At 41.9% G+C, this 12,362-nt stretch overlaps 1 protein-coding gene across 7 annotated transcripts in view; it reads right to left on the minus strand.

Annotated features, from left to right (window-relative positions):
• Positions 1–12,362, minus strand: part of LOC122549771 (histone deacetylase 9-like) — a 796,606-nt gene that overhangs the window by 479,939 nt on the left and 304,305 nt on the right. The window lies entirely within an intron of this gene.

Consider the following 12,362-nt stretch of genomic DNA (forward strand, 5'->3'; position numbering starts at 1 on the left):
GATTTAGCTCTGAACACATTTTATTTTTACATTTTCTCTCCTACCTCACTATCTCTTAGGTCAGCTTGTTCATGTGAACCACGTTCTGCTTCTTCAATCTTAATTCCGTTTAACACCTACCTTCCATTCCTGGTGAAGAATATCAAGCTGATATTCTTACTGGTTTTCTTTGGTCAGGTCTCCCTCTCTTAAGCCTGCAAGCATCACTCGATACTCAAACATTAACCATTACAGGCGGTCACCAATTTACATAAATCCGACATATGAATACTCGTATGAGCTCCTATTTTATGTTAATTTAAAAGATCCAACTTGCAAATGTTTGGATATACTTATGAACGATGAGTTTATATTGCACTGTATTGTGTTCCAACTTCATACAAGTAAACTTACAAAAGGACTCAGGAAGTGAAACCATTTTTAACCCAGGGATTGCTTGTAGAGCTCATCGTCCATGCAAACTACAACATCATTATCTCCGACCTCTGCTTCATTTGCAATACCTTGAATGTATTGTTTCCTGCCAAATCTGTGCCTAGATTTCCTGAACTCCATGTTGAAATTCCTCCATTCCTGGTACTGGCCAACACAGCACTGAAATGGCCTGAATGTGATTGTGACAAAGTAAGCTTTCCATCTTCATTTTTGTCAAATTTCTACAGCCTTTGACAAAGTTGACAACATCATCTTCTGCCAGCAGCTCTTCAATGTTACACTGCTGGGTTGGACTGCTAATCATAGCCAGGGATGATGTGGGTTTTGCTTCCAGCAGGATATGTTACCTGATGCAGTTGTGTTTGTGCTATCCCTTATAACATAAGAAACTAGATATTGTATTGAAGAATTCAACAGACAGTTATGACAGCTTATTATTATCTGCACATATTATATTCACAGGCAGATCATTGTCTCAGCTAACATTAAGCTGTTCAATTAATAGCAATGAGTTTTCATAGCTATTCACTGTGATGCTATTACAAAGAACAGCCTAGTTTCAATAGCATGTCATGTTTCAAGTGTTCCATACTAAGATGGTTTCTGAGACTTTTATAATCTCAGGTCACATGCCTGCGTGATACTAAAAGTATGTTTTCTAAAGATATACTGACATACATTTTTGTGAGAATTAACACAATAAGATGCCTGTCAATTCTGGGATATCCTGGAAATTGCAAGTTGTTTCACAATGGAGCGTGGTTTTACAGGGCTAGAATCAGACAGAAGGGATGCCATAAGGGCAGGATAGTAGTTAATGAGTCAAATTTGGTAAAATACAGCAAGAAATCTCACTAGGTCCTGTGGTGAAAAACCCTCCAAACAACTCTATGCAAATTGCTAAAAATGTAAGATTTAGCTAGAACATAGAACATTACAGCACAGTACAGGCCCTTCGGCCCTCGATGTTGCACTGACCTCTCATACCAATCTGAAGCCCATCTAACCTACACTATTTCATATGTTCATCCATATGCTTGTCCAATGACGACTTAAATGTCCTTAAAGTTGGCGAATCTATTACCATTGCAGGCAAAGTATTCCATACCCTTACTACTCTCTGAGTAAAGAAACTACCTCTGACATCTGTCCTATATCTATCACCCCTCAATTTAAACCTATGCCCCCTCGTGCTCACCGTCCCCATACTTGGAAAAAGGCTCTCCTGTCCACCCTATCTAACCCTTTGATTATCTTATATGTCTCTATTAAGTCACCTCTCAACCTTCTTCTCTCCAACAAAAACTGCTTCAAGTCCCTCAGCCTTTCCTCATAAGACCTTCCCCTCCATACCAGGCAACATCCTAGTAAATCTCCTCTTCACCCTTTCCAAAGCTTCCACATCCTTCTTATAATGCGGTGACCAGAACTGTACACAATACTCCAAGTGCGGCCACACCAGAGTTTTGTACAGCTGCAGCATAACCTGATGGTTCCGGAACTTGATCCCTCTATTAATAAAGGCTAAAACACTGTATGCCTTCTTAACAACCCTGTCAACCTGGGTAGCAACTTTCAAGGATCTATGTACCTGGACACTGAGATCTCTCTGCTCATCTACACTACCAAAAATCTTACCATTAGCCCAGTACTTTGCATTCCAGTAACTCCAACCAAAGTGAATCACCTCACACTTGTCTGCATTAAACTCCATTTGCCACCTCTCAGCCTAGCTCTGCAGCTTATCTATGTCTCTGTGTAACCTACAACATCCTTTGTCACTATCTACAACTCCACCGACCTTAGTGTCGTCTACAAATTTACTAAACCACCCTTCTATGCCCTCATCCAGGTCATTTATAAAAATGACAAAGAGCAGTGGACCCAACACCAACCCTTGCAGTACATCAGCTATTGGCATCTCTCTGTCTCTCTCTGTCCATGTCTTTTTTCATTTTTTTCTTCAGCATTTCCCTCTTTCAACACCTTCGTCTTTAAGTCTCAAGCCCGCCCACTTATTTTCTCTCCCCCACTCAACCCACATTTCCTATCTCTCACATTTAACGCCATCAGCTTCCCTCTCGAATCCTCAGTCTCATGCGTTTTTCTCCTTCCTTTATTCAACTTTCTCTCTTGAGCCACTCAAATTACTCAACACCTCATGCTCTTGGAAGTCTCTCTCCTAACATGGTCTTCCTCAACACTTTGTTTCTCAAACATCATTCCATAGTCCACTTATATTTCATCTTTGCTCTCTTCATGCCTTCATGTTATGTCTTTGATGGCTTCCAAAATTAAAGCATTAAATGATCAAATTTGAATGTCCAAGGGAACGGTTTTCCTTTCTCTCTATTCCTAATTCTGTTTCTTTTTAACCCATTAGATTTTAGAAGTTTAAATTCTCCCGCCCACGAATGTAAATTATAAGTATGGATTTTTATGTCAACAAAACACAAGCCTATTCATTAGTTGTGCTCAATGTTCAGAATAATTTGAGTACAGGAAAGTAATTTTTTTATGCACCTGTTCTCTCTTTGGCCCACTCGTGTCCTCTATCAGCTGAATACATTTTCCACAGCTAATATAGGTGTATAATTAGTGCACTGCCAATTTATCTCATGCTATCAGAGATATGCTGTTAGGAGGAGGAGAAAGTGAGGACTGCAGGTGCTGGAGATCAGAGTCGAGAGTGTGGTGCTGCAAAAGCACAGCAGGTCAGGTCAGGCAGCATCTGAGAAGCAGGAGTATCGATGTTTTGGGCATCAGGAATCTGATGAAGGGCTTAGGCCCGAAACGTCGACTCTCCTGCTCCTCGGATGCTGCCTGACCTGTGCTTTTCCAGCACCACCCGCGACATATGCAGTTACATGGCCTATGTAAATAAAACACTCAATAGAAATGTCATCTCAATAAAGGTTGAAATAGCTCTGTTTTTGAAAATTATTTCAAGAAACCCAACTGACCAGAAAGTTGAAGCTAAAAAAGCATTTTGTTCATGCACAGCTGACTTAATAGTACTGATGTGTCCTGAAAAATTAGATACACGGCATATTTATTTCAAAATTAGCTCCCAGTAACAAATCTCAAAAAAAACAAGAGCTAGCCCAGATGTTGGTACACAGAGGGAAGAGGTAAGGAATCAAAATGCCAAGCTGGCATGAGCTGGCAATGCAGCACTTTTGTGTAGTCAGGTTTTAAAGAAAATGTTTATCTGTTTCCTGATTAAAATACAGTGCACTTATGTAGAGCATATGCACTTTGCAACAGCATCGACACTGGAATCTCAATTTGTATGAAAAACATAGGTCTGGTGCTTGTTTCAGATAGGTAGAGAACCACACATGTAGAGGGCTGTGAAAGTTATAGGCAACAGGTAGTTTGAGTTCGCTAAGCATTATTAATTAAGAGTTCAATTCCTTGGCTATCATTGGATCTGCCTAGGTTTATGAGCAAGTCTCATCTATTGGCAGCAGTTTGAAATTTTTAACTTTGAAATACCCTTCATAGTACTACGGACAGAAGTAACATTTAAATGAAGCACAACAATCATATGTTGACTTAAAAGTCTGATTGACTTTGTGGCTTTCATTTTAATGTTTCAATCCAATTATTGTAACAGCACAATATTCATCTATTTTATAGCTAGTTGTGCTGAGTGATAGATTAACTGACCAAACCCTTTGCTGATCTTGAAGCACCGTTATCCAAGAATGACTCTCTGGGTGCTTTAATGGTAATTTCTCTTTTGAGGGGTACATGGAAATAGGATCTCACTGTGCTGCTCTCTCAGTTTATTAGGGACCTATAAGAGACAGGGGTCTTGTGGTAATACTGATAGATTAGTAATTCAGAGCCCATCATGTATTACTTTAGAGAAGGAAATCTACCCTCCACACCTGTTCTGATTAACATGTGATTTCAGGCCATTAGCAGTGTGGTTGACCCTCACCTGCCCTCTAAACTGGTCAGCAAACTATTCAATTCCAAGACATCAAGGATGGGTGAAGATTACTGGCCTTTCCTAATGGCACCCACATCCCATGAAATAATATAAAAGAAAACTATGCTGGACTGACATCAGAATGACATTATCTATCTTAATAACTTTTACAGGCACAAGGGACTCCAAGAGAGAATACAAGAGACAGGAGTAGATAATTTTAAAATTAATTTTGTGGGATGTGGGCATCACTGGCTGGCCAGTGTCTATTGCCCTGTCTCTGGTTTCCCTTGAGAAGGTGGTGATGAGCAGCCTTCTTAAACTGCTGCAGTCCACCTGATGTGGGTTCGCCCACAATTCCAATAGGCAGGGAGTTCCAGGATATTGACCCAGTGACAGTGAATGAATGGTGATATATTTCCAAATCAGAATGCTGAGTGATTTGGAGGGGATCATGAAGGTGATGGTGTTCCCATATACCTGCTGCCCTTGTCCTTCGGGATGGCAGTTGTCCTGGGTCTGGAAGGTACTGTTTTAGGATCTTTGGTGAACTTCTGGAGTTCATTTTGTTGATAGTACTCAGTGCTGCTATTGAGTGTTGGTGGTAGAGGGAATGGATGTTTGTGGATGTAATGCCAATCAAAAGCAGGCTGCTCTGTCCTGAGTGGTTTCAAGTTTCTTGAGTGTTGTTGGAGCAGCACCTAACCAGGCAAGTGAGCAATTTTTTATCACACTCCTGATTTGGGCATTGTAGATGGTGGACAGGCTTTGAGGAGTCAGGAAGTGAGTTACTCGCTGCAATATTCCTAGCTTTTGACTTGCTCTTGTAGCCACTGAATTTATGTCGTGAGTCCGTTTGTGTTTCTGGTCGATGCCAACCCCCAGGATGTCAATAGTAGGGAATTCAGTTTTGGTAACACTATTGAATGCCAAGGGCGGTGATAGTTATAACCTGGCATTTGTGTGGCGTGAATGTTACTTGCAACCTGTCAGCCCAAGCCTGGATGTTGTCCAGATCTTTTTGTGTTTGCACATGGACTGATTCAGTATCTGAGAAGTTGCAAATGGTGCTGGACATTATGCAATCTTGACGAACGTCTCCACTTCTGACCTTATGATGGAGGGAAGGTCATTGATGAAGCAGCTGAAGTGGTTGGGCCATGGACACTACCCTGTGGAACTCCTGCAGAGATGTCCTGGAGCTAAGATGACTGATCTCCAACAATCACGACCATCTTCTGATGTGTCAGGTATGACTCCAACCACTGGAGAGTTTGCTGCCTGTTTCCAGATTTGCTAGGGCTCCATGATGCCACACTCGGTTGAATGCACACCTTGATCTCACCTCACCTCTGGAATTAAGCTCTTTTGTCCATGTCTGAACCAAGGCTATAAGAGGACTCAAGCTGAGTGACCCTGGCAGAGCACCAAACTTGGCATCACTCAGCAGGTTATTGCTGAGCAGGTGCTGCTTGATAGCACTGTTGATTGCACCTTGTGTCACTTTACTGATGATTGAGAATACATTGATGGGGCAGTAATTGGCTGGGTTGGATTTGTCCTTTTTTTTAATGTAAAGGTCATACTTGGACAATTTTGCCACGTGGCTGCTGCGGTGAGATCCGTGGTGGCAAATTACAACATCACTTCCGCCCCCGCCATCCCACAGACGGCAGCTTTGTGCCTCCTCCATCACCAAACCCTTACCACCTGACGCCTGGAGGAAGAATGCCTCATATTCCGCCTTGGGACCCTGCAACCACACGGAATCAATGTGGATTTCACCAGTTTCCTCATTTCCCTCCCCCCACATTATCCTAGTCGCAAGCCTTCAACTCGGTACCACCCTCTTGATTCGTTCCACTCTCGTCTCCGACCTACCACCTTCTCCTTCACCTTCATCTACCTATCGCATTCCCAGCTACCTTTTCCCCAAACCTACCCTCCTCCCATTTATCTCTCAGCATTCCAGCCCACAATCCTCATTCCAGATGAAGGGCTTATGCCCGAAACGTTGATTCTCTAACTCCTCGGATGCTGCCTGACCTGCTGTGCTTTCCCAGCACCACATTCTCGATTCTGATCTCCACCATCTGCAGTTCTCACTTTCGCCCAATTTTCCACATTGTTGGGTAGATATCAATGTTGTAACTGGAACAGCTTGGCCAGGGGAGTGGCATCTCTCATTTAATGAGAAGTTTCCTCTCAGTCTTCCAAATTCCAGACAATTTATACCCAAATTACTCAGTGTTTCAACATAGAATAACCCTCTGATCCCAGAGACCTTCCCTGTACTGCCTTCCTTAATTATGGAGACCAAGATTGTACACAATATTCCAAATATAGTCTCATCAAAGCCTCATTGCATTTGAACAAGTCTTCCTTATGCTGTACTACAATCCCTTTCTTATAAAGGTCAACATGCCAATTGTTTTCCAAATTGCTTGCTGTGGCTGCATAATAATTTGGGGGTTCCTTATATGAGAAAATGTATCTCTGAACATAAATGTTTACAAACTTTGCATTTTTGCAAACTATACTTCTTTTCTATTCTTGCAAGTAAAGTGAACAGTCTCCCAGTTACCCATATTATATTCCATCAGCCATCTAGTTGCTCACTCAATTAGTCTGTCTACATCTCTTCGCAATCAGTAGTGGTTTGCTGAGCCACCTTCAGTGGTATACATTGAAATCCCCCCTCCAGAATACATTCTCATTTTCAGTGTTCCCTCCAAATGTTGTTCAACACGGAGGAGCTCTGATTCATCAGCCGAGGGATAACAACAATCAACAGGAGGTTGCCTTGCCACTGTTTAACCTGATGCCTTGAGACTTCCTGGTGTCCGGAGTCAATGTTGAGGACTGCCAGGGAAAATCCCTCCTTGCTGTGTCGCCACCTCTGCCCTTCCTGTGGGATCGGACATATGCAGATATTGGTTTATGGGAAATTGTCTATAAGGTATGATGCCGTAAATATAACTATGTCAAGCAGTGGCCTGACTAGTCTGTGAGAAAACTCCACCAGTTTTCTCATTATCTCCCAGATGTTGGCAAGGTGAACTTTGCAGGGCCAACAGGGCTGTTTCGTCATTGCCATTTCTGTGCCTCGGTTGATGCCAGGTTGTCTTTCCTTTTTGAGACTTCAGAGCGGTTGATACAACTGAGGGCTTGCAAGGCCATTTTGGAGGGGAGTTAAGAGCTCTACCACATTGCTGTGGGTCTGTAGTTGCATAGAGCCTGGACCAAGTAAGGATGACAGATATCCTTCCCTGAGGGAAATTAATGAACCAGGCATTCCTTTCCGACAATTAACAATGGTGTTCATGCTTATCATCAAACCTTTTATTTTAGATATTTATTGAGTTCAATTTCTACCATCTGCCATGACAAGGTTTGAATCCAGGTCCTTGAGCTTCTGGATTAATCCTCAAGCATTTCTAACAAACATTTTAACAATTATTTCCCTTTCAGAAAGCTATGTTCGATTTGTGTAATTGTACAATGAAATACTGTTTGAATGGTGGTTGACATAGATACCAAAACATTAGTGGATTTGGGAAAGAGGTTCTGCAAAGAGGGTAGGAGGAGCTGGGAACTAAATTAAAAAGCAGAATTCCAAAGGTTATAATTTATAGTTTATTATCTGAGTTGGAAACAAATTGATATAGGGTATAAACTAAAATTAGGAAGTTGGATACATGGCTTACAGATGGCGTGGGAGAACTCGGTTCTAGTTCATGGTGCATTGGCTCCTGTACTGGGGAAGGTAGGGGCTATACCATTCAGTTTACAACTGAACCATGCTGAGGTCAGTGTTCTTGTGAAACGCATAACTGTGGAAGAAGAAAGGGTCTTAACCTAAATAGTGGAGGCAAGGAATCAAACGTGGAATGTTCAAGATAGAAAGAATTAAGTTCTAAATTTTTAGGATATGGGACCCTCAAGAAAAATAAAAAGCAAAGTAAAGATGGAGGGGTAACATTGTTAATCAAGAATGGGCATTTTTGCAATAGTGAGGTACAACAGATCAGCAGATAAGAAAATAAGAATTGGTTTGGATGAAGATGACGAATAGCAGAGGAGAGATGTTACTAGTGTGAAGTCAACAGGTCCCCTAACAGTAAAGACAATATAAGGACAAAGTATACAAGACATATTGAGCTGTGGGATGACAAGTCTATGAGGTTAGGTAGGCTTCATCCTAGGGCCTTAACTAAATTATTAGTGAGTTCATATTTGCATTGGATGTTAATTTTCCAGAAGTTCATTGATTCAGGACAGGTTCCATCAGACTAGAAAGTAACAACATAGCTCCTGTAATCAAGAAGGGAAAGAGGCAGGGAAAATGTAGACCAGTCAGCTTGATGTCTATCAAAAGGAAGTTGTTAGAATAGAACATTGAAGACATTATAGCTGTCCACTTAGAAAAACTCAATTGGGATGAATCAGCATGGTTTTGTCAAAGGGAAATTTTGTTTAGCCAATTTATGGGAGTTTGTTGAAGGAATCACATGCACTTTGGATAAAAGGGAGGGTGCAGACTTACTGAACATGGATTTGAAGAAGGCATTTGATGAGATGTCACATCAAAGGTTATTGACAAAAGTAAAAGCTCATTGTTTAGAGTTTATTTTATGACGATGCTGGCAGCTTGCAATGAATGGAGTCCCACTTTGGAAGGTCGAATTTGAATGCAGAATACAGGGCTAAAGATAGGATTATTGGCAATGTGGAGGCACAGTGGGATCTTGGGATCCATGTCCATAGGTCCTTCAAAGTTGCCAAGCAAGTTGATAGGGTTGTTAAGAAGGCTTATGGTGTCTTGGCTTTCATTAGCAAGAGGATTGAGTTTAAGAGCTGCAAGGTTATGCTGCAGGTCTATAGAGTCTTTGTTAGGCCACACTTGGAATATTGTGTTCAGATCTGGTCCGCTCATTATAGGAAAGATGTGGAAGCTTTAGAAAGAGTGGAAAGGAGATTTACCAGGACGCTGCCTAGACTAGAGGGCCTATCTTATGAAGAAAGGTTGAGGGAGCTAGGGTTTTTCTCATTGGAGCGAAGAAGGATGAGAGGTGATTTGATTGAGGTGTACAAGATGTTGAGAGGCATAGATAGAGTGGGTAGCCAGAAACATTTTTCCATGGTGAAAATGTCTATCATGAGGGGACATAATTTTAAGGTAATTGGAGGAGAGTTTAGCGGAGATGTCAGAGGTAGGTTCTTTACTCAGAGAGTTTTGGGTGTGTGGAATGCACTGCCAGCAGTGGTAGTAGATACATTAGGGACATTTAAGTGAGTCTTGGATAGGCACATGGAAGATAATGCAATGAATGGTATGTAGGTTAGTCTTATCTTAGAATAGATAGAGGGCCTGCACAACATTGAGGGCCAAAGGGCCTGTACAGTGCTGTACTGTTATATGTTCTATTTTTAGTGATGACACCAAGATTGGTACTAAAGCATCTTGTGAAGAGGATATGAGGAAGTTAAAAATGCTATAGATCAATTGAATGAGCAGTGAAAAACCAGTGAGATGGAGGATAATCTGTGAAAATATGAAGTTGTTCTCTTTGGCAGGAAGGATGAAAAAGCAGAGTATTACATAAATGGAGAATGATTGCAGAATTTTATGATGGAGGGGGGAATTAAATGCTCTGGTGTATGAATATCAAAACTTTAGCTTGCTGAAACACCACTTAATACTATATTTTATTGCAAGAAGAATTAAACATAAAAGAAAGGATATAATGATTCAGTTATTGGGCACTAGCGTACCATTTCCAGTTTTGGGCTCTTTATTTAAGGAAGGAGATAAATGCAATAGAGGCAGTTCAGAAAAGGATTACCAGATTAATACCTGGAATGAATGAGTTGTCCTTTAAGGAGGTTGGACAGTCTGGTCTTCTTTCCTCTGGAGTTTAAATAAGTGATAGATGACTTGATTGAAATGTACGAGATCTTGAACAGTCTTGAAAAGATGGCCATGGAAAGGATGTTTCCTCTTGAGGGGGAGACCAGAACTAGGAGACCATGATTTAAAATCGGGGTCAACTTTTCAGGACAGACATGAGGGAATTTTGTTTCTCTCAGAAGGCTGTGTGACTTGGAAACTCGCTGCCACAGAAGCCAATTTGAACCATCAAGTCTGCACCGGTCAAAAACAGAGCTTAAAAATGTGTTGCTGGAAAAGCGCAGCAGGTCAGGCAGCATCAAAGAAACAGGAGAATCGACGTTTCGGGCATAAGCCCTTCTTCAGGATTCTCCTGCTCCTTTGATGCTGCCTGACCTGCTGTGCTTTTCCAGCAACACATTTTTAAGCTCTGATCTTCAGCATCTGCAGTCCTCACTTTCTCCTACCGGTCAAAAACAATCAGCTAACTCTTCTAATCCCACTAGTCAGCGTTAGCCCCATAGCCTTTATATCATGGCATTGCAAGCCTAAATCTTCAATGATATAAAGGCTTCTGCCTCTACCACCTTTACAGACAGAGTGTTCCAGATTCTTTCATCTTCTGGGTGAAAAGAGACTTTCCTCACAACCTCTCTAAACTTCCTGTTAATGAGGGAGCTGCTGGCGAGAGTGGATTGGAAGGGGAGCCTAGTTGAAAGATGGTGGACTAACAATGGCAGGAGTTTATGGGGACAATTTAGGAGGCACAGCTAACATTTAGTCCAAGGAAGAAGAAACATACTCAGGAGAGGACACGGCAGCCATGGGTAAAAACAAGGACTGCAGATGCTGGAAACCAGAGTATAGATTAGAATGGTGCTGGAAAAGCATAGCAGGTCAGGCAGTATCCGAGGAGCAGGAAAATTGACATTTCGGGCAAAAGCCCTTCATCGGGAATACAGGGCAACCATGGGTGACAAGGAAAGTCAGGAACACTATAATAGCGAAAGGAAAAGCATACAATGTGGTGGGGATTAGTGAGAAACCAGAGGATTAGAAACCCTTTTCAAATCAGCACAGGACAAATATAAAAACAATAGGACTGTGAAGTACTTTGGAGTGCATGGTAAAAGAGGGCTGAGTCAGCATGGTTTTGCTAAAGGAAGGTCATGCTTGACAAAACTGTTGGAATGCTTTGAGTAGGTAACAAGCAAACGAGACAAAGGAGAGCCAGTGGAGGTTATCTTCATGGATTTCCAGAAGACCTTGGATAAGGTTTCACACAGGAGGCTACTAAATATGAGCCTATGGTTATGCAGACTCAATGGCCTCACTCTGCTCCTATATCTTATGGTCTATAGTCTTATATCAATGCCCCTGGTCACTGATGCCTTCAACGTGGAGAAACAATTTGTCCTGCTCTCACCCTTCATGATTTTATCCATCTCAATCTTACCCCCTCTCGATCTCCCCTGCTCCAAGAAAACAATCCCAGTCTGTCCAAATACTCTTCATAATTAAAACTCTCCAGCACAGGCAACATCCTGGTAAATCTCCTCTGTACCCTCTTCAGTGCTATCACATCCCTCCTATAATGTGAATCCCAGAACTGCACACAGTACTCTAGCCGTAGTCTAAACAACATTTGATGCATTTCCATCATCATCTCCCTGCTCTTAAACACTATGTCTCGGCTAATAAAGGTAAGTATCTTTCTGCCTTCTCAACCACTTTATCCACCTCTCCTGCTCCCTTAAGGGACTGCCAGAATAGCACACTAAGGTCCCTCTGATCCTTAGTGTCTCTCAGGGTCCTATTATTCACCATGTATTCCCTTGCCCAAGTACAAGTGAGGGCATCAACTATTTTTAAGGCAAAGATGGGCAGAATCTCATCAAGAAGGGGGCCAAAGGTCCTGGACAGTAGCTGGCAATGTGGAATTCAAAACACAGGCAGATCAGCCATCATCTTATTGATGGTAGAGTAGATTCAAAGTGTAGAATGATCTCCTTCTGTTCATTTTTTGTACGTCCGTCCCGTTTTGGGCCAGTCTCTACAACTGAAGGATGCTCTTCCTGAAGCAGCAGGGTCACAACT

This window comes from Chiloscyllium plagiosum, unplaced genomic scaffold, assembly GCF_037043375.1.
Source record: "Chiloscyllium plagiosum isolate Xiang-an unplaced genomic scaffold, Cpla_swu_hap1 HiC_scaffold_5, whole genome shotgun sequence".
NCBI classification, from domain to species: Eukaryota; Metazoa; Chordata; class Chondrichthyes; order Orectolobiformes; family Hemiscylliidae; genus Chiloscyllium; species Chiloscyllium plagiosum.